The following is a 26610-nucleotide window of genomic DNA, read 5'->3' on the forward strand; positions in this document are numbered from 1 at the left end:
CAATATATTAAAGGTTTATGAAATACTTGTTAAGTCATACATCACACCATACCTTGTTTACTTCTATGGTTGCTGTCCCTTTGTCTTTGCAGCACAATCTTGCAATACAGGGTGGCTACACTACCATGCAGGGTCTCTGTGGAGCCCCATAGTAGCCACCCAGCATTAATAATTACCTTATATCAGCAACAGTATAATTAAAAATCAGTGCTTGAGTGAAATGTTTAGAGTTGCTCCCTAGTTGATATTTTACAAGCCTTGTGTAAAGCATTTTCCCTCAAAAAGTTGCAGCTTTACACAAGACCATTGAAAAAAAATGTGAATACAAGTGAGCGCTAAGAAACCAATTAAAAGCAGATGGCTTGAAAAATGATGAACCCCTTCATCCACAAATAAATAAATGTGCAAGAAAGTGCAGCGCTAGATACTATAAATCATGTCCATGTGATGTGACATCAAGGATAATCCTCCACCACTATGCACTCACCAGAAATAGCAATGAAAAAAGCCTTGAAACAAACAATCTCTCTAGGGAATATGTGGCCCCTCCGCTATGGAAGAATCCTGCGATATGGGATCCTAGAAAAGGTGCTCACAATACAGAGCCCAGAAACAGTGGCATATAGTGTAGTGTATGTCTTATTATTTATTGGAATAATAAGACATACAAATCCACGTGGAAGTAAAAACACAGCACCAGCACTTACAAAGATGGCAGCCGGACCATCAACATGGATGCGGCGATGTGACATCAGCATGTAAGGCTCCTCACTGACACGTTTCATTGACACGCATGTTATCAAAGGGTCACTATCACTAATTTGTGTATTTATTTTCTTTTATTGTATGATTATTCTCATTAAAATTTTGAACATCACATGGACGTTTATGATTTATAGTATCTAGCGCTACACTTCCTTGCACATTTCCACAAGACTATGCCTAGGTCTGAGAGGTGCATTCTGGATGAACATCAGCCCAGGGTCACCAGAAGTAAGTATTTCCTTATTTTCCCCATTGATCACACTGTAAAATTGTAATACTTCACAAGGTGAAAAGGCAGCAGTGGGAGGTCGATCAAGATATCACACTGACACCTCCAAGAACATAAAAAAAAAAAACCCCAACTACTGCACAGGCGTCAGTCAGCACTTACAAGAATGACCCTGGATGATGCCTAAACAAAGAATGTGCCAGTCTTCTTGGGAGAAAAACAAAAACAAACATTCTTTGGGAAAGTTTTGATATCTATTTTCAGAAGTTATAAATTCATGTTGGTTTTACTACTTACATTACTAAAAAAAATTAATTATAATAAATCTATATATATACACACACACACACACACACACACACACACACACCTATATCTACAGTGGGGATCGAAAGTTTGGGCACCCCAGCTAAAAATTTGTATTAATGTGCATAAAGAAGCCAAGGAAAGATGGAAAAATCTCCAAAAGGCATCAAATTACAGATTAGACATTCTTATAATATGTCAACAAAAGTTAGATTTTATTTCCATCATTTACACTTTCAAAATAACAGAAAACAAAAAAATGGCGTCTGCAAAAGTTTGGGCCCCCTGCAGAGTTAATATCTTGTACTGCCCCCTTTGGCAAGTATCACAGCTTGTAAACGCTTTTTGCAGCCAGCCAAGAGTCTTTCAATTCTTGTTTGAGGTATCTTTGCCCATTCTTCCTTACAAAAGTCTTCCAGTTCTTTGAGATTTCTGGGCTGTCTGTCACGCACTGCTCTTTTAAGGTCTATCCATAGATTTTCAATTATGTTGAGGTCAGGAGATTGTGAAGGCCATGGCAAAACCTTCAGTTTCCGCCTCTTGATGTAATCACCCGTGGATTTTGAGGTGTGTTTAGGATCATTATCCATTTGTAGAAGCCATCCTCTCTTTAACTTCAGCTTTTTCACAGATGGCATCAAGTTACCATCCAAAATTTGCTGACATTTTATTGAATCCATTTTTCCTTCTACTCGTGAGATGTTCCCTGTGCCACTGGCTGCAACACAACCCCAAAGCATGATTGATCCAACCCCATGCTTAACAGTTGGACAGAGGTTCTTTTCATTAAATTCTGTGCCCCTTCTTCTCCAAACGTACCTTTGCTCATTCCAGCCAAAAAGTTCAATTTTAACCTCATCGGTCCACAGAACTTGTTTCCAAAATGCATCAGGCTTGTCTATATGTTCATTTGCAAAGTTCAAACGATGATTTTTGTGGCGAGGACGTAGAAGAGGTTTTCTTCTGATGACTCTTCCATGAAGACCATATTTGTACAAGTATCTCTTTATAGTGGAATAGTGTACCACAACTCCAGTGTCTGCCAGATCTTTCTGGAGGGATCGTGCAGTCAAACGCGGGTTTTGAATGGTTTTTCACACAATCCTACGAGCTGTTCTGTCTGATATTTTTCTTGGTCTTCCAGATCTTGCTTTAACTTCCACTGTTCCTGATGACTGCCATTTCTTAATTACATTCCGAACAGAGGATATTGAGATCTGAAAACGCTTTGCTATCTTCTTATAGCCTTCTCCAGCTTTGTGAGCGTCAACTATTTTCAGTTTCCTAGACAACTGCTTAGAAGAACCCATGGTGCCGATTGTTGGGGCAAGGTCAGATGAGTCTGGGCATTTAAAACCTTTGAGATTGACATCACCTGGTCTTCCCAGACGACGATTGAGAACAATCCCTGACACTGGCAGGTCTCAGCTTTGCAAAGGGGGCAGTGCATGCTATAAATTCTGCAGGGTGCCCAAACGTTTGCAGACGCCATTTTTTTGTTTTCGGTTATTTTGAAAGTGTAAATGATGGAAATAAAATCTAACTTTTGTTGACATATTATAAGAATGTCTAATCTGTAATTTGATGCCTTTTGGAGATTTTTCCATCTTTCCTTGGCTTCTTTATAAACATTAATACATATTTTTAGCTGGGGTGCCCAAACTTTCGATCCCCACTGTATATCTATCTATATATCTCACACACACATATACCTGACACTACTAGGTTTGCTTTTAAGCTGAATTATGGGAAAAATGAACTCTTTCATAAAAATAAAATACCTTTAAAAATGATTTTCACATATTTGGCTGCTGCATTCGGTAAAACCTATGCTATCGTGGCTCCCATACACCACTGTAAGTTGAATACTTCTAACGCGAAGGCCTCTTTCACACAGACTGCCAAGGAGGAGTTTCATCATGGTGATTACAATAGCTTGGAAGATTCTATTACCATAACATATGGAGGCCTTTTTGGCCCATGTGGCCCCCAGTTTGGCTGGTTGAGGAGGCCCCTCTTCTGTAGTTAATATGCTGGATAACCTGTACACGAAGCGTTAACTTTTTTTTTTTTTTTTTTTACACACTAGACACGTACAAAATAGCCCTGTTAACATACAACCTGTTATACCAGTCTATGAACACAAGATAGGCAATTTTACTAACAAGCAATGAGATGACTGTCCTGTACAAATGCTGGGAGAGATCATACAGAACTTTTTACCTCTGGTTTAGATACAATTTGTGCACTCAGCAGCCTACAGACATATTATCACCTATGCAGTCAAACACAGACTGGAAGACCATCATGTCATTATCACAAGTACTTGTATAGCTCAGTACACACACACACACACACACACACACACACACACACTGGTTGCAGTCCTGTCTCAATGCTGCCCGACCTCTATTACCCAGCTTGTTCCTGATCTTCGCTTGTCTGCGACCTGCCCCGACCCTGGATTGTCTTGACTACTCTTCTGCCTCGTGATCCGATTGTACCTCTGCTGCTAACTTGGCCTGTGACCTGACTTCTCTGCTGTCTATGCTTGATCTGCCCGACTGTTACCGACTCGGCTCATCTGACTTTGCCTCTGCCTTCCTGCTGGCTACAGTCCATCAGTCTGGCAAGTTCGCATCTGGATTCTGCTTCCTGCTGTACCTACCTATAACCTGCTGTCAAGCAAGATCCGTGCCTAGCTCTCCACCTTCAACCTGCCTTGCTTCTTCACCTGTCTGTGAACCTCCACTCACACACCTACTACTGGACTGATAACAGGCACTCATAACGCACTGTGCTCCTGTCCCCCCATCAGCAGACCTCGAGCCGGAGCTGTAAGGGAGGCCTGCCTCTTCACGTCAGGCTCAGTATCTAAAGGTCACACACACACAAACACCAATTGACCTACCAGCATGTCTTTGGAGTGTGGGAGGAAACCGGAGTACCTAGAGGAAACCCATGCAGGCACAGGGAGAACATACAAACTCCAGGCAGGTGAAGCCGTGGCTGGGATACGAACCAACAATCCTAGTACTGCCAGAAGGACGGTCTATGGGAACAGTCTGAATTTCTGTATAAACAACTCCTAAAAATACAAACTGATCTCCATCTACTCTAAATCCTAATAAAAACATAATTGTACATGGCCACATCTAAAACTGAACTAACCAATTAATGCTCCTTTATTAAGTAAAACAGATTTTTGCACTTGGGCAGTTGAGATGAAATCATGGAAGGTCCATTTCGTTGTTATGGAAACATCTGGAGGCGTTTCTAAATTGATGAATCACCTTGAAGAATAAAAGGCGTTTAAAAGCAGTAAAAAAAGCTGTGATTATAAATATCCATGTGGAGATTACTGCCTCTGGATGGTCATCTATGCTTACTGATCTGATACGGAAAACTTCACTTTCCTTGACAGATAATCTGTCAGTAAGGCAATAACACACTGTTGTAGGACAAACAGATACTGCACAAATCTTTACTTTAACCTCCTGCACCAACACATATGTACAGTGGCAAAAGGGTAGGCTTTAAATGCCCACTTGTCACAGGGAAGTCAAGGTTTTGGTGATGTGTGCTCACAGCACAGAGACCAACCTTGGAGACAGCTATCGGTCTTCGCTAAAGATTAATAGCCAGCGGGATAAACTCCGGATTATGGGACCACTGTAACAGCCAATCACAGTGGTCATGTGATTGGTCGATCTTTCCTGCCCCGTCCAGCATTCAGAACTTTCAAAGGGACGCCAAGGCAGATGGGAAAAGGCCTAAATCTATAAGCCCAGCCAAGTATTCAGCAGTGGAAATCAGTTTTGAAGATTTTCAATTAAATTTATTTGAAGAAAGCAGTCATTAGGAAAAGAAGCCTCCCCAACCTTAAAATGATATCACCCAAATATTTAAAATCTTATGAGAGAAATTTTAGGGGCTACCATTTTCTAGACTGTGGGTGTGTGTGTGTGTATGTATATATATATATATATATATATATATATATATATATATATATATATATATATATATATATATATATATATATATATATATATATATATATATATATATATATATATATATATTTTTTTTTTTTTTAAATTAATTTATTTATTTATTTTCAAAAACATAGCATATTCAGTTTCAACATATGCAAGTTTGTATTTCACTATGTGTATAGAACAACCCCAGAAGTACAATTTCTTGTGTGTTTGGCTCACTGGATGTCTGCTCTAAGATACAAATTTTAGGCATCCTCTGCAACAGGAATGATATTTTTGATGAGATGCTCACTAAAGAGATGCAGACACTGCAACTTTCTACATTAGAAGACTGCAAGTGCATCAGCTGATTAGAAACTCACACTCAGGAATAAGACTTCCAAGGACATACAGAACAAGCAGATTTTTATTAAAAAAAGGAACTTCACTATTTTTAATCCTTATGCTGCCAGCATTGGCAAATAGAAAAGTATTTCAGATTTACTTTTTTTTAAACATTTTTTTTCCTTTTAGTTACTTCCTGGTTTCAAGGTCTAGGAAAATGGTGTGACGTATCCAAGGAGTTTTCAGGAGGGGAGGAGGGGTTTTCTAAGCCATGCACATCCTCCTGCCTGCATGCCTGAGCCAAGGACAAATAGATTCCAGGAAGTAAATGCTAAATGAATCATCTGCCCTTACTCAAGATAGCCAAAGCCTGAAATGCTAGGGGGTGTTTTTCAAAGTGATTTCCCCACAAAATAAAGTGTGAAGGCATGGCTGGATTGGAGAGTCTGCTTTAAACAGTAAAAAAGCATGGTCTTACAAACTTTGTAGACTGATTTCTATACCATATTGTAGATGTTGATATTTGAACTTGACCATACGAATTACGATATTGGCTTTTTGACACACGTGTATGTGTGTTACAATAAAAAAAAAAATCCCTGCCTGTTAAAAATAAAATAAAATATAATAGATCATATATAAATTAACCGCTTCCCGACCACCCTATAGCAGAAATAGTGCTACAGGGTGGCAAGGGTGCATAAAATTATGTATATATTAAACATGCAATTTTGCATTTCTAGGTAGGCAGCGCGCGCGCCCTACCCGCGCTGCCATTTGCAACTGTCAATCACCGGGTTGCGGACGGTAATTACTCACCAGTGCCCGGTGATTTCTGAAGATCACCAATGGGGAGGAGAACGGTTTTGTTTACTAAACAGTGTGCTTACAGTGAAGCACACTGACACCGCCCCCTTGTAAAACACTCCCTGCACACAGTTAACCCTTTGATCGTCCCTCATGTTAACCCCTTCCTGCCCAGTGCCATTAGTACAGCAGCAGAGTTTTTCTTTTTAGCACTGGTCACTGTATTGGGGTCACTGTCAGTTCCCCCCAGTGTCAGAATGTCCACCACAGTCCCGCTATAAGTCGCTGATTGCTGCCATTACTAGTAAAACTGTAAAAAGAAAAAAAAAACATCCCAGTTTATATACACACCATTTGTAAACGCTAGAACTTTCACGTAAACCAATTCCATCACATCCAACAACGCCACCATCAAACCCGCCCTGCAGGCCAGAGTACTTGGTGTCATTCTGGACTCCAACCTATCCTTCCAGCCCCAAGTCCAATCTTTAACAAACTCGTGCAGACTCCACCTCCGCAACATCGCCAAAATACGCACGTTCCTAACCCCAGAAACCACTAAACAGCTCATCCACTCCCTCATCATATCACGACTCGACTACTGCAACTCCCTCCTCACTGGCCTGCCTCGCCGCTGGCTATCCCCGCTTCAGTCCATCCTGAATATGGCTGCCAGACTCATTCACCTTTCCAACCGCTCCGTCTCCGCCAATCCCTCCACTGGCTTCCGATTGCGCAACGGATCAAATTCAAAATCCTAACGCTGACGTACAAAGCTGTCCACCATACTGCCCCGAACTACATCACTGACCTAATATCCAAGTACCGCCCAGCAGGCACACTCTGCTCCTCACAAGACCTCCTTCTCTCTAGTTCCCTGGTCTCCTCCTCCCATGACCGCATCCAGGACTTCTCCAGGGTGTCACCCATCCTCTGGAACTCCCTGCCCCAACCCATCAGATTATCACCTACTCTCCTCTCCTTTAGGCGCACCCTGAAAACGCATCTCTTCAGGGAAGCCTACCCCACCCTCTGCTAACTTGCCGACCTCCTCCACTCTTCCTACCACTCCATCCCCCACAGCTATCTCCTCCTGTACCACTATCCCCTCCCTCCTAGACTGTAAGCTCGAAAGAGCAGGGCCCTCGATCCCCTCATGTTTTGCATTGTATTGGTATTGTTCTGTCACATGTTCTGTCCCCCTTTGTAATGTACAGCGCTGAGCGAACTATTGGCACTTTATAAACACTGTATAATAATAATAATTTACACGTATTGGGATTTTCTTTAGCAAAGACATGTCGCAGAATACATTTCGGTCTAAATTTATGATGAAATTTGATTTTAAAATTTTCTTACTGGACATGTTTAATAGCAAAAAGTAAAAAATGTTTTTCTCTCAAAACTGTTGCTCAATCAGCACTGTCCAGACAGAGGGTCAGGGTGTTTCACATCCTCCTAGAGCAGAAAGAAAACTCCTCCTACAAGCTTTAACCAGTGCTCTGCTGAAGTCACAAGCCTGCTCTAACTGCTGAAGAGAAAAGGAATTTAGCAGTTTATATTTACTAAAATAATTGCACTTCCATGTTCTGTGTACTGTGGGAGACTAGATGTAGTGAATGCAGGGTCCTGGGTTTAGTAACGCTAACACTGGCTGCATATCAAAAGTGCATTTAAATGATGCAATAATGGATAAGAGCTGTATTCATTTGTGTATTTTACATCTGTCTTTAACCATTTACTTATCGCTGGGGGTCGATTTGGTTCTTCACCTGCTTTATACACTAGCCACACAATACACAAGATGAACACATCGATTTCTTGTACATTATAAATACTTGTCAGTAGGATAACAAGGACATTTAACTTCTGTCTCAATCTGTCCAACTGAATCATTTGATGGAAAAAAAATACATGATTCTGGTTACGCTAAAGGCATGCTGATCAAGTTTAGAAATCTGGGCTGCCCTACAAAAAGAAAAAAAACAAAAATGGAGAGATCTAATTATATTTGTATTTTCTGTCTCCTGATCATATGAAACCATGAAATAGCAGAAGACAAATCTCATGGAGTTCCCACTTGACATTAGACCCCCTCCTGTCACCTCTGTAAAAGGGGATACTTATTACAATCTGAATTGCTGATCAAGACTGGAAATGACTAGAAAGATCTGTTGCTGTGCATGGAAGATGTGAGAGTATTACAAAGACTGCTTGTTTCAGACTGCTGCCCATGAATTTAATCAATGCTGCATTCTGTCAAAACATTTAATATATTCAGTCTATTTATGGCAGACTCAATTAAACCGGTCCTAATTAAAACCCAAAGTTTCGTAACAAACAAAATATTGCCACCACCTGCATTAGTTTCTGAGCAACATGCCAAACATGGTAAAATGCAATGTGTTAAGCAAGGAGCTGCACTAGGTTAAATCCATGACAAATATAAAAATTAGATGACAATAAGAGAAGCTGGAATAAGTCTAGGCTAAGAGCAGGTCACCTTCATTGGTCTTTATAGCATTGCATGGTGGAATCATGCAGCCTGCCCCATTCAATTTCAAAGGGATGGTCAATGTACCACATGCACACATCAAAACACCGAGCACTGTGGTGTGAATCATTCCCAAAATGCTATGGAATGGGATTCACTGGTGCTTTTTAAGATTACTTGAAATGATGCCTGTAGGGTACAGCAAGAGTGCACTGGGTAGTAGATGACAGACTACAGGAAAACAGAAAAAGGAGCAGGTGGATCTAGCAGGTAGAACATACTGCAAACGTCTTGCACGTTTCTGATGAATACAGATTGACTGTGTACCACCAATAGAGAACATGAAATGGAATTGAATATCCCAGCTCTCCAGGGAGCTGTGATGCTTATGCAGAATCAGAAAAACAGTGCCTTTTACAATGAGCCTCTATGAACTGCCCTCACCTATAGCATAAGTCTTCAACTTGGCTACCTAGCAGGTAATTCAGCATGTAAAGCGGAACTACACTGTATCTGAGTACCACAAACCAAAAGCGCCATTTGATTTATTTTAATCTTCAAAATAAACTCATCCATTCAGGTCTCCATGCTTTATTTTGCTGAGAAATCACCCCCTAGCATTTCTGGTCCGGGCCATCTTGAGTAAGGGCAGATGACGTAGCATTTACTTCCTGGAACCCATCTGCCCTTATTTCAGGCATGCAGACAGGGAGGTGTGCTTAGCTGAGAAAATCCCTCCTCCCATCCCTATGACATCATAGGGAAGGGATACCCCCTAATAACACAATAGAATATACATTCCTATCTATTTACTATTGCTATTGCATAAGGATCCAAAACAGTCACTGTTGATTGAGAGAGTGAAGGCAAATTACCAAGAGAAACATAGGGAGACTTTTTGCCAGCAGATTGGATTTTTGGATCCCTAGACTTCAATGGAAAAGCATCAAAAATGGAAAAAAAAAAAAAAAAAAAATGCATGCATATGCGTTTTTGGATTCCTGCATGACTACAGACACCTTCCCCTAGCAACATTAACACATCCCAAAAACGCATTAAAAATGCGTGTGAAGAATCACAAAATGCACCGGAAAAACAGATAAAATGCAGCCTGCATAGGGGTAAACCTCCCATAGAGCTGATCTGTATAGCACATTCACATCTGTGCATTTTCCACCCATGAGGAGTCAGGGACTTTCCTGCCGTGCAAACACGCATAAAAGCATGTTTATGCACAGTCACATTAATACATTCTAATGGCCAGAATGATAAAATGAATATCCTGGCCAATAGCTGGCCATTAACGCCAGCTTTTACCGTGTTTTTGCCAGCTGCCTTTCTCCTAAACATCCTTTGGAGTACAGTGCGCATGGAGCTTTAACCCCTCATACGACCGCTATGACAGCCAATCATGAAGGTCACATGATTACAAACCCTGACCCCTCCCTTTCCTTTAAGTTGAAGTAAACCCCATTTTTGGGTTTTACCTACAGGTAAGCCTTTAATGAGGCATACCTGTAGGTACTGTAAATATCTCCTAAACGTGCTGTCCACAGAGCCATGCCAGAGCTAAAAAGCTCCTGCGTGCACACAGGAGTGACCACATCGCGCCTCAGCCTTGATGGAAGAAAGACTGGGTGAAGATAGAAGACTCAGGGAGCCATGACAGCACTCCACTGCAGGGTTTCATTTTCAGGTAAGCTTTTCATAATGTGCTAGTATGCAATGCATACTAGCACATTATGCTCTTCATTTGCAGGGAGAAGTTTTTTAGATTTAATTTTCTGCAGTTTACTATCACTTTAAAAGGGCAGGGAGGTGCCGGCACCAAGGGGTTAAAGTGTTACTTAACCCAGGACCCTGCATTCACTATATCTGGTCTCCCACAGTATACAGAACATGAACGTGCAATTATTTTAGTAAATATAAACTGCTAAATACCTTTTCTCATCAGCAGTTAGAGCAGTCTTGGGACTTCTATCAGTGTTCAGCAGAGCACTGCTTACAGCTTAGAGCAGTCTTGGGACTTCTATCAGTGTTCAGCAGAGCACTGCTTACAGCTTATAGGAGTTTTCGTTCTGCTGTAGGAGTATGCAGGACCCCTGACCTCTGTCTGGACAGTGCTGATAACATGCACTCTCCCAAGAAAAAACTAAACAAAACAAAACAAAAAAAAAAAAAAAAACACCACACCTCTAGCAATACACGGGGCACTGGAAGAAGGGGAGAAATCAGAGGATCAAATGGCGTTCTTTACTGTTGTGGGTTTAGTAACACTGAAAAGAACAGAGAAGAAAATTTCAGTGCAGGATTTGATAGTAAATGAGACTATATAACTAAAACCCACAAAAAAAAAAAAAAACTGATTTGAGGATGAGGAGGTATTGAACTATTGAACTTTTACCAACCCCTTTGCAAAAAGGTATACAATTTTTTCACCGGATTTTGTACTTTTACTTGAATTCCAAACGGTTTTGTTTGTGTACCTGGACTTATCTTGAGCTAGAATCACTAAGTGAGTAAAACCCTACTTCTGAGAAACTAGAAATCAGATACGCTGCTCAGTTTTCTTAAGAATTCCAAGGTACATGGTTTGCATTTTCCTAGCAGATGCGATAATCTAGTTCTACATAAAAATTTTCTAAAATCTCAAACACTATACTACACGAACCTGTGACTCTACAAGTTACAAATTTCCATACTACAGACACTACTCGTGATGCCCATATGGTTGTCTGTTCATGAAAACATACATTTTGACTGGATAATTTTTAGAATGATGCATTTCTTGCATTGTTCTTTTCATTAAAGAAAATCTGTAAAAGTAAACATCACATTTCATAACAGGCATTTTAAGGAGTTCATACCTGTATTTCATGGTGTACCCTGTAACTGAAATTCAGCACTTCCTCTACAGTACAGCCTATCTACTGGGCTTCTTAGGGCTCACTTTGAAAAATGAAAAACCTGCGCAGGAATTTTTAAACTCCATGCACACTGGGCTTAAAATAAAATAAATATTACAAAAAAAAAAAAAAAAAAAAAAAACCGCCAGTTCCCTTGGCAGAAAAAAAACAAACACTGACAGAGCGTTTTTTTGTACAATGTTTAGGTGCACTTAGGAGTGTTTAGTGTTTTTTTTTTGCTAGAAGCTCCGATCATTCTGCTGCCATGTGTATAAACCCTTACTTTCACTTCCTGTCTGGTAAGATCACTAAGACAGAAAGTGAAAAAAAAAATATATATAACAATATTATTATATTTTATTTATTATTATTAATAATAATCATAGGGACCCCCAATTAAAAACAATTATGTAACATGGGCTCTGGTTTTTCTCCACTCAATCTAAAACAAAAAAAAAAAAAAAAAATACTTTTAACAGTTAATTGTGGCTTGCACAATACTGATGAAATCTTTCTCCTCGCAGTCCACCACTATTTATAAAGAGAAGCAGCACATTTCCACTTTCACAATGAACAGCCCAATAGTTACATGGAAGGCTAGCATGAATGTCACTAACTCAGAGAGACAGCAGTTCAAAGGCCATTCACAGGAATATCACACATAACCCAACATGTGGGCTCACCAATTTATAGCCTTCTGTTCCATAATCTGTCAAGGGCCTTCATGGAAGACAGTACTGAGAAATGTATGTATTCTGCCACCCTCACCTTCTAAAATGCCTGTAGAGCAATTGTCCCAATCTTCAATCTTTTAGGAGTCTGACATGCAGCAAGTATGCACCCAGTGCAATTAAATCCCTGACCTACGCATTTCAACAGGGCGAGTCAGAAAGTATTAAAGCCACAAAAGACAACCGCTAACACTTTCCCATGGGAAGGTCAACATTGGAAGCCCATGTATTTTTCTTCTGGCAATCTCGAGTTTTAGCAGGTTCCCGATGAACCCACCAAAAACACTCAATTGGTGGTCCCATAGGCCAAATGAAATTAAAGCAGAACTCTGGGCAAAATAGTCTTTACATGTCCTTGTTGCTAATTTCCTACCTTCACTGAATATGTCATTTATCTTCTGGTTCATTCAAAAGTTGCTCTGAAATAGGAGGCATAGCAGCCACTGGTCCTGGCTATTTCCCCAGCCACTGATCTTGGCACATACCTTCCGTAGTTCCTTTCTCCAGGAAGCAGTAATGTTATTCAGCCCCACTGGCAGTGGTGGGCGGATGGAGACTCTCAGACACATTCAAAATGTAGAGGCCTAGTGTCACGGATTCCCCACACGCCCACAGCGACTAGCTAACCGAGGCGCACATGTGCGGTCGTGACTTGGGGTAAGAGGGAATAAAGGGGACTTAACTTTGAATATATAAAACCGTATACAAGACCGGCCGTGATACACTTTCACAGCCCACACTACCTCTTGGCCACCACCGGAGGGAGACTCCACTCCAATCCAGCTGGTCGACCCCACACACTGGCAGATACAAATCTTACATACAATCTGGTGCACTAATTAGAGTTGAGGAGCAGCTTAGCAATCGCACACCCTTCTAGGATCCCTCCAGCTATCCTACAAGCCAGAACCCCAGTGTTAATCACTCTTCCACTGTCCACACACCCCAACACCTGACACACCACAAAAGGTAGCCTGCCACCACCCAACAGTTTATCCGCAGAACGGTCTGCTGGAACACCCCACACACACAGATCTCCATCTGGCAGATCTGTTACCTTTACTATCTGCACGCAATCTGCCCACACGCAGTGCAATTGCATACAGATTGCCAATGAGCTTGACCGAGCGTATAAAGGCACTAAAATACAATACAATCTAATCTCTGTAATCTAATCTCTCCGGACATATATGAGCCTGTGCTTAAATACACAGAAGTCACCTATTAATTTTAAAATTTAATATCCCGAAAGTGGGCAGTGCATAAAATATGTACAAAGTATAAAAAGTTACAGAAATACAAAAATTACAAGACGACACAGACTATTCACTATAAAATAAAAGGGAATAAAACAGAATAAAACTTTTACCCTGATTTATCCTATGACTGGAGCAAGTCAGAGAGTCAGCAATCCATCAGTCAAATCGAACCGGCTCCATACAAATCACCCTGTCCATATCTCCAGTCCTCAATTTAGGGGAATATGGACGTAGGCTGGACATGAGTACTGGGCCAATTGCCTCTGGGGGGGTGTTCCTGTACCCGCCCTTAGGATGTTCTGGGTGCTGACCTGCCCAAAGTCATTCGGACCAAGACCGGCTTGAATCACCAAGTTGGGGATTGAATTTCCGACACCAGTGCATCAGTCCGATCGCGACAGTACCAATCACTGTTCAGCTATCGCACTCCAGCACCACATAACCATTTCCTGCATTTTCCTGGCATTCTACATAGGCCACAAATATAGTTTTTACATGCCAATGCAGCCCACAGAGTGCCCCATCAGAAGGAAGTATTTTCATCTCTCTGCAACTAATATTTTAGCTTGTATGAGGGATGAAACAAACTCCTTTGATGTATGTATATACTTTAAAGCTCTGGTCTCCTGCTGTCATGAAGACAACCTGTCTCCAGCAGTTTCCTCGTTTACTTCAGGAAGGTGGCAAAGTGTGATTATAGACAAATCTTATTGGCACTTAGGTGTTACATCCAGAGGAAGCTAGATCACTTCAGATGCTAATTAGTGACCATCTGTCTCTGAATACCTCTGACTGAATATTTCTTTAACAAGGAATGAACTAGATTTACATTGTCATTCTCTACAGGTCACATCTTATCTACTCAAATTTGTACATTTGTCACACCTAGTGTACCTGCCCACATTCACTACAATTCCAAGTGGTTGAAGGGAACTGTAGTTTCCTTTTACGTCAGAAAGAGGACAGAACATGATGTAATCCCAGTTACACCTCCTCCTTGGCAGAACAGATGCTGTTATCTTTTGAATTACAGAGATGAGGTCATGAAAATTCAATTAGAAATTTCTCCTAAAAATGGTAAGAGATTTAGTGTTTTGTGTACAAGGGTGTACTAACCGATTTTTTTTTTGCCTATCCTGGAGTTGTTCTTTTAAAAGAGCCAGGTGAAAAATGGTCAACTGCAAAGGGCCTGCATCAAAATCAGATGCAGCTGCTGTTTAGATATGTTGACAAGATGACAGGGCTGGCTGTCAAAAAAAAAAAAAAAAAAAAGAAAAAAAAAAAAAAGGACTACTAGCCACAGGAGAAAATCCATCCAATGATATTTTTTTGGCAACCAATATGCTTCACAAGGGACTTACCAAATCCCCTTGAAACGATTGGATAAAACACCAAGTTAAAGAATATCAGAAAACCAAAATCTAACATCTTCTAAACATTTACTACTGTACCTAATGCTAAAAATGAAAACGTCTGGGCAGTTGTAATTAGCCAATTATCCTCTCTCCCAGCAGCTGATTCTTGCCCAAACTCGAGCGGTGGACTGTTCTTCAGTGTCCCCTAGTCCAGGGGTCTCCAAACCTTCTAAGTATAGGGCCAGTTTACTGTCCCTCAGCCTTTAGGGGGCTGGACTGGGGATGGAGCTGTGGTGATTGTCCACTCATGAAGAGTGGCTGCAGAGTATTCCTCCTCATTTCCTGCCTAAAGATATAGAAGGGTGTATATCAGCTGGATTCTTATACTACAATAGAATACATCGAAAGTCTGGAGTTTTGTGGTGTCTTCGCTCCCAGAGCAAAAAACGCTAAGGCTGGTCTATAATTTGATCAGCACTTAGCTCTGGTGAGTGCATTTGATTGATTTGGTGGTGGATTATGCACCAAGTTAGTTATATTTGTCACATGGATTTTTTGGGATTTGAATATATTTGATGTATGGACATTATATATTTGTTTAGCGCACTCTTATTTTGGATTTGAATTGTTTTTCCATTTTGTGGAGTGGGAGTTGCTGCTGTATAGTTAGGAAAGGGTGTGGCGCTGTTTTAAATTACTAACAGGGTAAAGCTTGTCTCCTTACAGCTGACCTTTCCTCACCATTACTGACTTACTATGCCTTTCTCTGCTCTGCCTCTGTGTGGTGGCAGACATATTGACATAGGCAGGACTATTCTTCCCTATGTCAGTGCCCCTCATACAGCCTATATGAAGCTATGTGGTTGTATGCATAGGGAAGAATTTAAGATATTTCTAGATGTTAATTGGCATCCTCAGCTCAAATCGCAGCCAGGACACAAGAACTTTGAATGCTCTCCCTGTACTTTGGTAGGTTTTCTCCCACACTCCAAACACAAGTTGGTAGATTAATTGGCCCTAGAATGTATATGTATGCAATGGAGGGAGGGACCTTAGACCAAAATCCAAGTAGAACCTGCTCTGCCTTCTCCTGTGCAGAAAGCTGAACTGGCCATTAATGCTGCTCTTCCCTCTCAGTCTGAGCACTGCTGTGTACAGGATGACAGGAAGCTGATCAAGATAAATTATACTAGTTTTCTGAAAACAAACTATTTTAAAGGAATACACAAGTGCACTAGAGGCGCTTAATTTTTTATTTTTTTTTAATCTGCCCAGAGTTCAGTTTTACCTCTCAGCATTAACCAAAACTGAAATATCAGTAATTACCACCTTTAACCAAGTGGATTCAGCAGCAAGTCAAAATAGCAAGGACGTTGCTTAAAAATAAACTGTTCATATTTAAGTTTTGAGGTGTGCCCCCTCATTCCACCTTGGCAAACACCATGGTATTTATTCTCAACCACCTATCTGGAAACCACAGCTGACAGTATGTACATAAAAACAGCTGACAAACATTTGATGTTCTTGTAAAGGACTTTTATGTAAGAATTATTTTTGCCTTCCTGTGGTATGATTTATTAAGTCATTTGAACCACCATGACAAATTAAGAGAGTTGAGGATACTAAGGCCTGCAGTAGTAAAAGAAGCCCGCCATTTACATGTCCTAAAGCCTAAAGAAGCACTGGTATGAAAAACACTAACAAAAGGAAGCTCATCCATGTTGCAACACATACAAGAATATATCGTAAAAATGAGCTATAGGGTACATGCACACAGCAGGTCAAAGGTAGCACAACTTCAAGGGAAACAGTCTTGCTTTAACTTTCATTTGCTTCAGGCTGCTTTTATATTCACATTGTCTAGTACAGGAAAGAAAAGCAGTTTCAATGCAAAAGAAAATCCATGTGCACACTACTCTAACTCCTAACAGCCAGTGGATCTGATAGAGTAATGCCCTGACTGTCTCTGCGAAATACTACTACTACTACTTCTATACCGCCATCAATTTACGCAGCACTTTACATATATATTGTACATTCACATCAGTCCCTAACCCTCAAGGAGCGTACAATCTAAGGTGCCTAACTTACATTCATATATACACATACTAGGGCCAATTTAGACAGGATCCAAATAACCTACCAGCATGAAGTGTGGGAGGAAACCGGAGTATCCGGAGGAAACCCACACAGGCACAGGAAGAACATGGCAGGTGGTGCTGTGGTTGGGATTTGATCCAATGACCCTAGTAGTACCAGGCTGAAGTGCTAACCATTTAGCCACTGTGCTGCCCAAATGAAGGCATATCGAGAGGAGGGGCCTGCAAGGTGCTGTACATAGTTACCTGGAAATGTCACAGTGCCCCCTCAGCCCTGATGCAAGCAGTGGATTGGCTCTTGGGAGGAGATGAGCAAATATAAAAAAAAAAAAGTCTTAATGAGTGGGTGTCACTCTGGTGGAGTGAACATTTCTAAGCAGGCTCATTTGCATGTAGACTGCCTTAGGCAATGTCCATATAGAAGGTTGGAAGAACTGAAATCCAATGAAAGAAAGAGGGGGGGTAAAGACAGTAAACTGGGGAGGAAAGGAATAGATGGACATCCTCCAGCCAGGAAATGAGGTGGGCACCGATTTGCTGCAGATCATAAAGCACACTGTCAGAAGCACACAGTGTGCAGTGAAAATCAGTGTAAAGCTGGCCATAGATGGATCAAATCTCAGCCAGTTCAGCATGGAAGAGCCAAGATTAAATCCATCTATAAGCAGGCTGGTTGTACTGAAGTTAATACATCAAATGACTCTAGTACAATCAGCCTGTCAGACTTTTTTTTTCCCCCTCATGTGACCACTGCTGGCGGCTATAGATGCCATCAGGGATCACTGTTCTGCCAGCAGGCAAGGCTCCCCAGCAGCAGAACACAATAGAGCTGCAGGATGGGGGGGGGGTCTCTCTATCAACACTGTGTTGATGGAGGATCAAGCTATTTTTTTTCTCATGGTAGAGAGAAAGAAAAAGGAACTGAGAGCGCCCTCTTGGTATATTAACCAAGCTATCACCTACAGCTCTGTCAGGGGTTCTGATTGGGAGCCAGTAGAATGGGCTCTTGGGTCACAATACAGAAGCCATACTACCTGTCAAACATTAAAGCCCACTTAAGGGGCTTTTGGGAGAGGAGACGGCATTAGGGGTTACTTGCACCTGCAACTGGCATATGAGTACAGGTAGCCCAAGTCCAGTGTGTTCATGCAATACCACACAGTTGTTAAATGGTTAGCGCTTCCGCCTGGCAGTACTAGGGTCATTGGTTCAAATCCCAGCCACGGCACCACTAGCCTGGAGTTTGCAAGTTCTCCCTCTGCCTGTGTAGTTTTCCTCTGGGTACTCCAGTTTCCTCCCACACGCCAAAGACATGCTGGTAGGTTAATTGGCTCCTGTCTAAATTGGCCCTAGTATGTGTATGTATGAATGTAAGTTAGGGACTTTAGATTGTACCCGCCTTGAGGGTTAGGAACTGATGTGAATGTACAATACATATATATATATATATATATATATATATGTGTAAAGGGCTGCATAAATTGATTGATGGAGTTACACAAGTACCTGTAATAAATAAAAATAATAAATATCACAAGCATACATTATACCAGATTACTACCTTTACCAAGCACTGCACAGCATAGTGTAATAGTAATAAGAAAAAAAAATCAATAAATCAGTGAACTCTACAATATCTAATCTTTATATTTAACAGACTGAAATTTCAAGTTAATTCAAGAAAAAAAAAAAAAAAGGGAAAAAAAGAAAAAAAAGTAGGGAAGTCAGTCACCAGCACTCAAGAAATGCATTTTTTTTTATAATTAAATTCAAAACGCATAATATCAAAGCACCCAACGATTCTGGGCTACCCAGGGTCCTAATTCTCAGGGGCGGCAAAAAACAAACATGAAGAAAAAAAAAACAAAAAAAAAACTGTCTGCAACATTAACCCGTTGACGACTAAATCATGAGAACGGAGAGGGGATGAAAACTTATTTAAACTGGTTTCCATAGAAACTGACAGCGAGCTTCCCAAGCTGATTGTGTACAAAGCGCACCTCCCAGCCATCTCCCTCCCCACTCCTTCCAATCCTCTAAAAGCCTCCGCCCCACCTCATTCTCATCACCCTGGATGCCACTTCTACACAGGACGCTCCTGTCCTCCCAGTCACCGCAAGGCAAACTGGTTTCAGATAAACACTAGGCAGAAGGGCGTGTTACTCCCCTGAACACAAGTGTCAACACAACAACATATCAGACACAGTTGGGACTCACATAGGCAAGCTATTACAGACATAAGACATAACAGCCACCCGGGGACGCCTTATAATAAGAGTTTAGCAGCTGCCCACCCAGGGTCCCGCACTCTGGGGGGGATTGGAAAAAGTTCAGCACTTCAATGCTCCTTGGTACTAAGCAAGTCTTTAGACTATTTTCTTTTTAGAGTAGCATTGGCAGGTTTTTCTTCTGCTCCCAATCAAACGATGGAACGATGAGCATTGCTCCAGTATTACCTTACACCATCATAGGAGTCATTTAAATATCACCACATAAGATCCAATTCAAAATGAAACCTTACCTAAATGTTTAACCCCAAACGTCTGTGTACCACGACACTTATGTAGGAGCCTATTAGATCAAACTGAATCAGCCCAGGCCCATGGAACAAACAATCAGCCTTATAACAAGATAAAGCTGCCATTATTATTATTATACAGGATTTATATAGCGCCAACAGTTTGCTCAGCACTTTACAATATAAGCTAGCCATACATTGGCAAAACTTTCGCCAAAATGGTCTTTTGTGCAATGGTTTTTAGTTTGACCATGTTCTTAGGAAATCAAACTATCAGTTGACAGCATCAATAAATGAAAAAAGAAAGGAGGCAAAAAAACAAAACAAAAAAGGGTAAAGGATGGTGGAAAATGTCTCATTCCTTAACTGACCATTAATTCCCATTCAGAATAATACCCATTTCCATCCTTCCCAAAATTAAAAGGTTTAAATGTGCAACGTGGGAGTTGAACCAAATTTTCAGGACAGTCAAGGCCTGTGACAACACGCCAATCACAGCACATTGCACAGATTACTTTTCTTTTTATCCCAGAACTACAGAAGTGTCATTTCATTACAGTTCTATTGACTTCAAAGCCCACTATGGAGGAGCAAAAAACCAAAAAAACCCAAAAACCCCAAACACACACACACACACACACACTGAATGCCATACTTTTATCAGTGCACACCAACACAATGCTGTGGCGTGAACTGACGCTATGGAAACAAGGCATTTCACCTTGTCTATGGTCTTGTTTACACTTGCAGCTGTAATTGCGGCCCTTGAAAAGCGTTCCATGGTGGCAGATGACAGGCGGCTGGGAGGCAACATGTCACTTCCTGGAGGCCTGTTTTAACCATTAAAAACCAAGAGTACCGCGTGCTTTATACATGGTTGCGACACAGCCCCTTTCACTTGAAAGCATTGTGCTTGATGGTGGCATTGGAGTATAATTTTTGCATTTTTAGAGCATTATTAAAAATGTTTGAGGTGCACATGGGCCAGGCTATTGATGTTTTTTCTGATGTAGAAGGTTAAGGTGGGTGCTCAGGAGCCATAAAAAAGGCACCTCAACCGCCTACTTTTACAGCTTCCAGTCACAAAATGTAAGCAAGCCCTATGTGCTGGGGCTGCACTGGAAATAGTGCCCGGTGTTGCCCCAATGCGTTTGGGGAGCATGAACCCTCATACAAAATTTGCATAGTCACAGATAGCATTAATCAAACGCTCTGGTGCATTATCAGTTATCGAAAGGTCAGACAGCGTTATTGAGCCTCTGAAAGCATGATTCGATGGCTCTGAAGGCGCTGAGCGCTCTGATGATGTTATCCATTATCGAAAGTCCTGACGGCATTAGTGAGCGCTCCGAAGGCGTTATTGAGCGCTCTGATGGTGTTATTATCGAAAGTCTGGAGAGCATTATCAAAAGCTCTGAAAGTGTTACTCGGCGCACTGTTGAGCGCTCTGGTGGGGCTATTGAGCGCTCTGGTGGGGCTATTGAGCGCTCTGGTGGGGCTATTGAGCGCTCTGGTGGCGTTCTCTGTTACTGAAAGTCTGGTGAGCATTATCAAAAGCTCTGAAAGTGTTACTTAGTGCACTGTTGAGCGCTCTGGTGGGGCTATTGAAAGCTCTGAAGGCGTTATTGAGCGCACTGTTGAGCGCTCTGGTGGGGCTATTGAAAGCTCTGAAGGCATTATTGAGCGCACTGTTGAGCGCTCTGGTGGGGCTATTGAAAGCTCTGAAGGCACTCTCTATTATCGAAAGTCTGGAGAGCATTATCAAAAGCTCTGAAGGTGTTACTGAGCGCACTGTTGAGCGCTCTGGTGGGGTTATTGAAAGCTCTGAAGGCGTTGAGCGCTCTGATGGTGTTATCGAAAGTCCTAACGAGGTTATCGAATGCACTAAAGCAGGGGTGGGCAACTGTGGCCCTCCAGCTGTTGTAGAACTACAAGTCCCATGAGGCATTGCAAAACTGACAGTTACAAGCATGACTCCCAAAGGCAGAGGCATGATGGGACTTGTAGTTCACCAACAATGGAGGGCCACAGTTGCCCACCCCTGCACTAAAGGGCATTATCAAAGGCTCTGAAGGATTTATTGAGAGCACTGATGGGGTTATCGAAAGTCCTGACGATGTTATCGAATGCACTAAAGGCATTACCAAAGGCTCTGAAGGATTTATTGAGCTCGCCGATAGGATTATCGGATATCAAAAGTCCCAACTGCTCTGAAAGCATTATGGAAGGCTCTGAAGGCGTTAATGAGCGCTCTGATTGCGTTATCGAAAGCCACAACAGCATTACGGACAGCTCTGATGGCGTTATTGAGCGCTCTGATGGCGTTATCGAAAGCCACAACAGTGTTGTAGAAAGCTCTGAGTGTCATCAACTGCGCTGATGGCATGCTCTGTTATGGAAAGCCTGTGTTATTGAAACCTCTGAAGGTGTTATCAAGCGTTCTGAAGGCTTTATGTTATGGAACGCCCCGACAAATGAACTCTGTGCGAACGATCACACAGAAATCGAACAGTGTATAGCCAGCTTTACCCTGTACTGAAGGCTCCAGTCATTGATTTTACAGCACTCCTCATGAACACATCACACATTATGTATAAATCCTCATCAAATAAACAACCTATAAACAATAAGAAACATAACATAGCTAATAATAAAGCTAATGTAGGATGACAGGACTATGTGTAGGAAGGAAGCCTCCGGTGGGGGTTGTTTACCTGCTGTTGTGCACTGTGTAAACAATAATAACCTGTGGCTTCCAGGACAATCCCCCCAGCCTCCCCTGACCGCACTGGATCCTGGGCACAGAGCCCACCATGGAAGGACAAACTTAGACTCCCCCAAAGTAAGTTCGGTGTGGGGAGAAGAGTAGGCGCCCTCCCGGGCAGTGTGTGGAGAGGAGCGGTGTAGTAGGTCCTCTGTGACTTACCTGTAATGCCCGGTGTGGTGGTGACCCAGGAAGGAAGGCGGGAGTGAGGCCAGAAGGACCGCAGTGCCTGGACTGTAATGTGGAGTGAGCTCAGTCAGGCTCCCACTCCCTGCTCTCCAGACTGCAGCCTTCAGCCGAGGAAGGAGGGGCCGCTGTGTGCTAGAGGAAGAATTAAATCCTCCACCCCCTCAGGGTTCACCATGACATCATTGTCAAAGGATTGTGGGAGAGGAGGTGGAAGGAGAGCTCATTAACCTGTTTAACGCTGGAAATTGGCCATGTTAGTGTTCGAAAAGCTTCACACCGGCTACCGGAACTTTCTATGCCGCCCAATTCATCACTCTGCTTGGATTTCCGCTAAACATGTTACATACTGACGCAGCGTGAAGGGATTAGCTTTTATTTTTACGATCACTTGTGGTTCCAAACCATTTTGTTTTCTTTGTTTATATTTTTCTTAAAGGAGAACCCCAGGTCAGGTTTGTATTGAATGGTTAGGTTCAGCGTAGGTGTACCTAGCTCTACCTGCGGAAGTGAAAAATTGTTTAGCTGCTACTATCTTCAGGGTTCCTGCCTGCTGCTTAGTGACAATATGAGGTCGCCATGGTTGCTATGCAGCAGAGAGCTGGGACAGTGGCACTGCTGTCTTCCAGGTCCTATGCCAAGCAGTTGTCTTTCTGCATAGTAACCACAGGAGATCGCCCCCTTGTCATGGGTACCATTCAGAGGACATCTTGCATTTTCTTAGTGAATGCAAGGCATTCTCTGTTTGGACAAGGCGGAGAAGCAGGGTGGTGGTGCCACTAATTTCCAGGTCGCATGCCCAGCATTTGCCCTGCTACATAACAACCACAGGAGATCGCCCCCTCGTCATGGGCACCATTCAGAGGACATCTTGCATTTTCTTAGTGAATGCAAGGCATTCTCTGCTTGGACAAGGCGGAAAAGCAGGGTGGTGGTGCCGCTGTCTTCCAGGTCCCATGTCCAGCATTTGCCCTGCAACACAAAAGCCACAAGAGGTCGCCCACTCGGCATGTGCACCATACAGGGGACATCTTGTATTTTCTTAGTGAATGCAAGGCATTCTCTATTTGGACAAGGCAGAGAAGCAGGGTGGTGGTGCCGCTGTCTTCCAGGTCCCATGCCCAGCATTTGTCCTGCTACAAAACCACAGGAGATCGCTCACTCAGCATGGGCACCATTCAGAGGACATCTTGCATTTTCTTAGTGAATGCAAGGCATTCTCTGTTTATACAAAGTGGAGAAGCAGGGTGGTGGTGCCGCTGTTTTCCAGGTCCCATGCCCAGCATTTGCCCTGCTACATAACAACCACAGGAGATCGCCCACTCGGCATGGGCACCATGCAGAGGACAGCTTGCATTTTCTTAGTGAATGCAAGGCATTCTCTGTTTGGACAAGACGTACAAGCAGGGTAGTGGTGCCACTGTCTTCCAGGTCCCATGCCCAGCGTTTGTCCTGCTACATAACAACCACCGGAGATCGTCCACTCAGCATGGCATTCTCTGGACAAAGTGGAGAAGCAGGGAGGTGGTGCTGCTGTTTTCCAGGTCCCATGCCCAGCATTTGCCCTGCTACATAACAACCACAGGAGATCGCCCACTCGGCATGGGCACCATTCAGAGGACATCTTGCATTTTCTTAGTGAATGCAAGGCATTCTCTGCTTGGACAAGGCGGAAAAGCAGGGTGGTGGTGCCGCTGTCTTCCAGGTGCCATGTCCAGCATTTGCCCTGCTACAACAACCACAGGAGATCGCCCACTTGGCATGTGCACCATTCAGAGGACATCTTGCAGTTTCTTACTTAATGCAAGGCATTCTCTGTTTGGACAAGGCGGAGAAGCAGGGTGGTGGTGCCGCTGTCTTCCAGGTCCCATGTCCAGCATTTGCCCTGCAACACAAAAGCCACAAGAGGTCGCCCACTCGGCATGTGCACCATACAGGGGACATCTTGTATTTTCTTAGTGAATGCAAGGCATTCTCTATTTGGACAAGGCAGAGAAGCAGGGTGGTGGTGCCGCTGTCTTCCAGGTCCCATGCCCAGCATTTGTCCTGCTACAAAACCACAGGAGATCGCTCACTCAGCATGGGCACCATTCAGAGGACATCTTGCATTTTCTTAGTGAATGCAAGGCATTCTCTGTTTATACAAAGTGGAGAAGCAGGGTGGTGGTGCCGCTGTTTTCCAGGTCCCATGCCCAGCATTTGCCCTGCTACATAACAACCACAGGAGATCGCCCACTCGGCATGGGCACCATGCAGAGGACAGCTTGCATTTTCTTAGTGAATGCAAGGCATTCTCTGTTTGGACAAGACGTACAAGCAGGGTAGTGGTGCCACTGTCTTCCAGGTCCCATGCCCAGCGTTTGTCCTGCTACATAACAACCACCGGAGATCGTCCACTCAGCATGGCATTCTCTGGACAAAGTGGAGAAGCAGGGAGGTGGTGCTGCTGTTTTCCAGGTCCCATGCCCAGCATTTGCCCTGCTACATAACAACCACAGGAGATCGCCCACTCGGCATGGGCACCATTCAGAGGACATCTTGCATTTTCTTAGTGAATGCAAGGTATTCTCTGTTTGGACAAGGTGGAGAAGCAGAGTGGTGGTGCCACTGTTTCCAGGTCCCATGGCCAGCATTTGCCCTGCTACATAACAACCACAGGAGATCGCCCACTCGGCATGGGCACCATTCAGGGGACATCTTGCAATTTCTTAGTGAATGCAAGGCATTCTCTGTTTGGACAAGGCGGAAAAGCAGGGTGGAGGTGCCGCTGTCTTCCAGGTCCCATGCCCAGCATTTGCCCTGCTACATAACAACCACAGGAGATCGCCCACTCGGCATGGGCACCATTCAGAGGACATCTTGCATTTTCTTAGGGAATGCAAGGCATTCTCTGTTTGGACAAAGTGGAGAAGCACAGCAGTGGTGCTGCTGTTTTCCAGGTCCCATGGACAGCTTGCATTTTCTTAGTGAATGCAAGGCATTCTCTGTTTGGACAAGGCAGAGAAGCAGGGTGGTGGTGCCGCTGTCTTCCAGGTCCCATGCCCAGCATTTGTCCTGCTACAAAACCACAGGAGATCGCTCACTCAGCATGGGCACCATTCAGAGGACATCTTGCATTTTCTTAGTGAATGCAAGGCATTCTCTGTTTTTACAAAGTGGAGAAGCAGGGTGGTGGTGCCGCTGTGTTCCAGGTCCCATGCTCTGCATTTGCCCTGCTACATAACAACCACAGGAGATCGCCCACTCGGCATGGGCACCATGCAGAGGACAGCTTGCATTTTCTTAGTGAATGCAAGGCATTCTCTGTTTGGACAAGACGTACAAGCAGGGTAGTGGTGCCACTGTCTTCCAGGTCCCATGCCCACCGTTTGTCCTGCTACATAACAACCACCGGAGATCGTCCACTCAGCATGGCATTCTGTGGACAAAGTGGAGAAGCAGGGTGGTGGTGCTGCTGTTTTCCAGGTCCCATGCCCTGCATTTGCCCTGCTACATAACAACCACAGGAGATCGCCCACTCGGCATGGGCACCATTCAGAGGACATCTTGCATTTTCTTAGTGAATGCAAGGTATTCTCTGTTTGGACAAGATGGAGAAGCAGGGTGGTAGTGCCACTGTTTCTAGGTCCCATGCCCAGCATTTGCCCTGCTACACAACAACCACAGGAGATCGCCCACTCGGCATGGGCACCATTCAGGGGACATCTTGCAATTTCTTAGTGAATGCAAGGCATATTCTGTTTGGACAAGGCGGAGAAGCAGGGAGGTGGTGCCACTGTCTTCCAGGTCCCATGCCCAGAGTTTGTCCTGCTATAAAACCACAGGAGATCGCCCACTCAGCATGGGCACCATTGAGAGGACATCTT

General features: G+C 43.1%; 1 protein-coding gene across 1 annotated transcript in view; it reads right to left on the reverse strand.

Moving 5' to 3' along the window:
• Positions 1-22878, reverse strand: part of LOC149462675 (rho-related GTP-binding protein RhoC) — a 94399-nt gene extending 71521 nt beyond the window's left edge. Inside the window, exon 1 of the mRNA XM_089676728.1 lies at positions 22721-22878. The gene's annotated coding sequence lies outside the window, so the exon portion shown is untranslated. The remainder of the gene's footprint in view (positions 1-22720) is intronic.
• Positions 22879-26610: the final 3732 nt, after the last annotated feature.

This window comes from Staurois parvus, unplaced genomic scaffold, assembly GCF_062004578.1.
Source record: "Staurois parvus isolate SC_StPar_1 unplaced genomic scaffold, SC_StPar_1.0 ptg000172l, whole genome shotgun sequence".
In the NCBI taxonomy this organism is placed as follows: Eukaryota; Metazoa; Chordata; class Amphibia; order Anura; family Ranidae; genus Staurois; species Staurois parvus.